General features: G+C 50.0%; 2 pseudogenes; both read left to right on the top strand.

The window, feature by feature from the left end:
* Nucleotides 1–1,463: 1,463 nt before the first annotated feature.
* LOC143932449 (U2 spliceosomal RNA) lies at nucleotides 1,464–1,596 on the top strand (annotated as a pseudogene).
* Nucleotides 1,597–2,626: 1,030 nt separating this feature from the next.
* On the top strand, nucleotides 2,627–2,714 carry LOC143932454 (U2 spliceosomal RNA; annotated as a pseudogene).
* Nucleotides 2,715–6,000: the final 3,286 nt, after the last annotated feature.

Consider the following 6,000-nt stretch of genomic DNA (forward strand, 5'->3'; position numbering starts at 1 on the left):
TATAAAGTGGTGTTCAGAATGCCACCCTTAAAGAGGAAGTAAACCCTGATGGGTTTACTTCCTCTTTCATTCCCTGCAAAGGCAAAGCATAATGGACTACTATGCATCGCATAGTAGCCCATTATGTGTCACTTACCTGACACAGGAGCCAGTGATGTCACCGCTGTCCCCTGTAGTCCGGCGCATCCATCTTTTCGGTGGGGTCTCGCAGCCCCGCCGCTGTCATTCGGCGGAGCCGCGATGATGTCACTCCCGCGCATGCGCACGGGAGCCGACACGCGCGGCAGCTCCGTTGTTGGAAATGCCGCGCTCAGTGCGCCTGCGCGCCGCTGTCTACGGTGCATGCGCCATAGACAGCGGTGCCTGTCTTCGGGCAAATATCTCCTAAACCGTATAGGTTTAGGAGATATTTCTTGGACCTACAGGTAAGCCTTAATCTAGGCTTACCTGTAGGTCAAAGTGGTTTGTAAGGGTTTACAACCACTTTAAAGACAGCTAAAACGATATTTGGTGTCATGCTGGCTTTGCTAAGTGATGCTGAATCTTAAACTCTGTAGGCATCATCAAATAGATGGTTCATCAGCCACAGCTCAAGGAACCGATAGCAACCTCTGGAGGAACCCCAGGGTTCCACGGAACCCTGGTTGAGAATGGCTGTTATATACTATATACTGGAATTTTTATTTATTTATTATGTTATACTAGTAATGGTGGCCATCAGTGACTTTTAGTGGGACTGTGATAGTACAGTGGGTAATCTGACAATAACTGATGCTGCCTGGGAGGTACGATAACTGACACTGACATCACCAGTGACACTAAGAGCCCGTTCACACTGAGGCAGCACGACTGCCTCAGGCGACCGGGATCCGACTTTAGCGGCGACTTGTGAAATGACTTCTGTATAGAAGTCAATGCAAGTCGCCCCAAAAGTCGTACAGGAACCTTTTTCTAAGTCGGAGCAACTTGAGTCACTCCGATTAGAACGGTTCCATTGCATAGAGCGGGACGTGACTTGTCAGGCGGCTAAGTCGCCTGACGGGTCGCCCCTGTGTGAACCGACCCTTATACAGTGATTAGGGATAATACTATACACTCTCACTATAAAAGATTCTTCCTTCTCTACAGAGCCCTGTATTGTTTGTCAACACAGGGCTCTGGGCTGTGATTGGACATAGCCAATTAACAGGTCCCAGCCATGAATCATCTGGCCAGGACCTTCTCACAAAATGCTGCTTTCACGTGAATGTCAAACATTATGGCTGTTCCGCCAGTTCATAATTCCTCTGTGAAATGTGCTGTCCCCTGTTACTACACCACTGTCCTCTCCACCAGTCCAACGTTTTTCTGCCACGTCACTCCCAGTAACCAAATGGGGTCCCACCGAGCAAATAGCATGGACCTTATGCATGCTCAATATTAACTCCTTCACTCTCTCATACCATGCAAACAGACTATGGGGTATCGCTTCTCTGCCTTTTGGCTAAGATCAAGTGTAGTATCTGTTCTTATCAGTTACCAGGAGGTGGCGCTTACTTCTGTCCCTGTTCTATGGCGAGGTGGAGCAGGGGTGGCGGTTGCTATGCAAAACCTGCTGGTGTGAAGGTAACCCGGAGCAGTTCGTAGCCGAAAGGGAAGCCTTCTGATGAGGATGGAGAACCACCGGTCGGCGCCAGGGGAGGGGACCCTGGCCTTCTGGCCTGAATTGGGGCAGCTTTAGCTCCGGTCAGTTTTTCGGGATGGAACGTTGGTTCCCCTTTCTCCCACGGGGGAACGGCCAGTACTTCCCAAATGTAATTAGGTAGGAGTGATGGGAGCGAGGGTGAGGCCTGATGGCAAAGGGCTCTCACTAAGCTTCTGGATCTCCATGCCTTTCTGGCTGGGGTAGGGGCTGCTGTGGTCTGGGGGGTCAGGGATGCTTCTGTTGAAAAGCCTATGGTGATGTGCCCCTGAAGTGGCAGTTCAGGGATGCCTTACTCTCACTGTGATTTAATCACTTTGAAGTCTGGCACCGTGGTCACTTCACTGTATACACGCTTTTTCACACCTGCCTCTAGGGCCGGGCCTTTTGGCTAGGACCAGAGGAATTTTTGATTCCTGGCCTGAGGGCCTGGTCATTGTATTCACAATCGCCACCTTTTCCCTCTCCCTCTTCACTATCCCTTCCCCCACTTTATTTATTTATTTTATTTGTGTGTTGTGTGTCACGTTTTATGTTGTCACTGCACGTTTGACGAGTAGGGTGTTGGTCCTCGGGCCAACCCTGAAAGTTGTGTGGGAGGGTGGACATAGGCCTTCTGACTTGTTTCGCCCTCTCTTTGGGGGGGGGGTCTCCCTTCGGGGGAGCCCCTACCCTGGTACCTGGGTGGGGCTGTTTTGGCAGACCTTCCTGAGAAAGGGGGTCGTCCGGCTTCAGCTGGATGGGCCATGTATTGGTACCTCAGTCCCCGTCTGGAGCCTAAAGCCCCGGGGGATCAGGGTAAGGTCCTTCCTTGTGGAGGACAGCAGACACCCGTTGCACGTTTTTGTGTTCACTCTTGATGTGTGTGCACTTTTTTTTGGCACGGGTGGAAGTTTTTGGGTGTGTTTTGCACGCCACAGGCTTTTCAATCGAAAAAAATGGGGTATCGCTTCTCTGCCTTTTGGCTCAGGTCAAGTGTAGTATCTGTTCTTATCAGTTAGTGGTGGCGCTGTGTTACTGTGCCAGATCCACGGCAGTGGGTTAGAGGTGGAGGTGGCTATGCAAATCCACTTGGTGTAATGGTAACCTGGACGCTTAGTATCAGGGAGAGCCAAAACCGGACTGCTCGAAGGATTACTGAGGGCTGTAATAGGTCTCCTTTAGAGAAAGCCGGAAGGGTTGCCTCCTGATAGGGATGGAGAAACAATGGGTCTGGCCGAGGGTTGGGTCACTGGCCTTCTGGTCTAGATTGGTGTTGTTCCTGTTTCCGTCAGTTTTTCAGGAAAGAACACTGCCCCCCCTTTCCCACCGCGGGGGGAGGTTAGTATTTCCGAAATGTAATTAGGTAGGAATGATAGGAGTGGTGGTGGATCCTTATGGTTAGGGGCTTTCCCTAAGCTCTCAGAGCTACATGCCTTCCTGGGCAGAGGCTGCACTGGTTTGGCTGCGAGCCGGGGTTGAAAGAAGCCTGTGGTGTATGTGCCCCTTGAGTGGCAGTCCAGCGGTGCCGTAGATTCACGGGGATCCGGATCATTTGAATTATGGCACCAAGGTCACTGCACTTTGCATACTTTTTTCTGCCCCTGCCTCTAAGGCTGAGCCTTTTGGTTAGGACCAGACGAATATTTTATTCCTGGCCAAAGGGCCGGCCATTGTATTGCATAATAGTCACTTTTCACTTCCTCTCTACACTTCCTTCTCCCCACTTTCTTTTATTTATTAGCCTGTGTTTCTCACTTTTTTGTATTCTTTTGTTTGATGTGTACACGTTTGACACTGTATGACTAGTAGGGTGTAGGTCCTCGGGCCTGCCCTGAAAGTCTTGGGAGGGGGTGGACATAGCCTTCTGGCTTGGTTCTCTCTCTCTCAGAGTACCCCACACCTAATACTTGGGTGAGTCTGTTTCGGCAGACCCTCCTGAGAAAGGGGTCCGTCTGGTTTCGGCCTGATGGGCCATAGTGAGTATTTCAGTCCCCGTCTGGAGCCTAACACCCGGGGGATCAGGGTAAGGTCCTTCTTTTGGAGGACCATAGTACACCCGTTGCACATTTTGTGTATTACTCTTTGTGTGTGCATGTTTTTTGGCCCCAGATGGAGTTTTTGGAGTGTGTTCACACAACACAGGCAAATCTCCATTCTCCATTGTTCTGTAGGACCGCAAGGCGCAGTACCCCATCTCAGTATGCCATGTTGGTTGTAGCCAGGAGTGGGAATAGCATACCTCCCAACATTTTGAGATGGGAACGAGGGACACCTATTGGCAAACGTATGTAGGCATAGGACACGCCCCCACTGTCAGAGCTTTCCTCCTGCACCACTGCGACTCATATTCCTGAGGTCAGTGACGGGTATGCTGGGTGATCTACTCAGGGTCTGCTCACTGAGCCTGTCTGTAACATCCTGTTTAAAAACCTTTCAAAAGCTGGGAGTGCAGGTCTTAAATACAGGTGGAACACAGTGGCGGAATTACCAGGGTCACAAAGTTTGTACTTGCGACTGGACCCTTGTGTTCTACCACCATGGCGGGAGGCCCAAGATGGCAGGAAGGGGGCCGCTGTGGGACCATAATAAAAGGCCCCACGTTGTGAGTGAAGAGCACCAGGACCAGAGGTCAAGAGGGCCCCTTCGTGGTTTCTTGCACCACGGCCCTGAAGGTTGTAGTTATGCCTTTGTTATATATTGATGGGCTGTGTGATATATTCTGTCTATGTTCTACATTACTAAAAAACTATTGTTGACGGTGATGGACTTTTTTGCAGCGCATACTAGCTCATTATCAAACACTTACCTCAGAACGAACCCCCTGTATTGGTGCCCGGTCCACACCGAGGGAGCTGACATTCTTCCGGGTTTGCACCTCTGGCGCTGTGAGTGGCCGGAGCCTTGATGATGTCCCTCCCATGCAAGGGCGCAGGAGTTTTCTTCCCGGCAAGGTCAGCAAAGCTACCGGACCTTCAGCTGGGGCATTTAGAGCGCATGCGCCACTGATGTCAGTGGCTGCATGCATAGGGAAATATCTCCTAAACCGTACAGGTTTAGGAGATATTAATTTTAAAAGTAAAAGTGTAAAATTTGAGTAAAGAACCGCTTTAACCATATATGCTACAGTATATAAATATACCAGTCATCAGCACAGCTTATTTTATCACTCCATACTTTCCTAAAATGTGATTTTTAACCAGTTAAAGCGGTAGTAAACCCGTACATTTTTTTTTTTTAAACCTGCAAAGCAAAAGGCATAATGAGATAGTATGCACCGCATACTAGCTCATTATGAAATACTTACCTTAGAACGAGGCCCCGACATCTGGCCCGATCCACGCCGAGGGAGCTGGCATGCTCCCTCGGCGTTTCTTCCGGGTATCGCGGCTCCGGCGCTGTGAGTGGCCGGAGCTGCGATATCGTCACTCCCGCGCATGCGTGCGGGAGATTTCATTCCGGCCGGCCGGCCACTTCCGGATTTTCAGGCCGAGAATCCCCTTGTGTGCATGCGCCGCTGCAGTCAACGGCGCATACCGAGGGGAATATCTCCTAAACCATACAGGTTTAGGAGATATTTTTTTTACCTACAGGTAAGCCTTATTATAGGCTTTCCTGTAGGTAAAAGTTAAAAAATGGAGTATACAACCACTTTAAGGACTGACGCCTGTACATATATGTTGGCACAATGGCACGGACAGGCACATGCATGTACCTGTATGTGCCTGCCTTCCAGCGGGTGGGGGCTCAGATCGAACCCCCTCCCGCTGGCGGTCTGTTTCGCTTCAGGAGCGATCCGTGATGAGGGGGCGGCCATTGGGGTATATGGGGACAGAGGGATACATTACTAAAGTCCATGATTTTATATACACTTTAAATTAGACATCACTAAAAATCTAAAGGCACGAGCCACTCTCTAACCGTACAGAGTGTGCTGGAAGTGGAATCTCACTTGACTCGAAGTAGAATCTTTCATGTGAAAGTGGCCCTTAGCTTGAGTCTTGGGTCACATCTATGGTTTGTGGGCCACGTTTGCACAGGCACATCAGTCCATCTGTTCAGGGCTGCCATGCCTGCATTTCCCACAGGAAAAAGGTTCCTGCATCATTATAAAAAAGCATTAGCCGAGAGTTCCTGCACCCTTAACTGCACTGCGTTTTTAGATGCGTGAGATTGCCAGTCAGAATGAATGGCAGCCCTGCAGGTTTTCAAAAGTGCAGTGTATTTTGACTGCGAGTGGTTATGGGTGTGGGAATCGCTGCGATTCCCACACCCGCAACCACCCACATAAATGTGACCAAAGCCTTAACAGAAAACAGGATAGGATGTACAATAAACTA

The sequence above is a fragment of the Lithobates pipiens genome, unplaced genomic scaffold, assembly GCF_037356315.1.
Source record: "Lithobates pipiens isolate NorthernLeopardFrog02 unplaced genomic scaffold, aLitPip1_a1.2 Scaffold_25, whole genome shotgun sequence".
In the NCBI taxonomy this organism is placed as follows: Eukaryota; Metazoa; Chordata; class Amphibia; order Anura; family Ranidae; genus Lithobates; species Lithobates pipiens.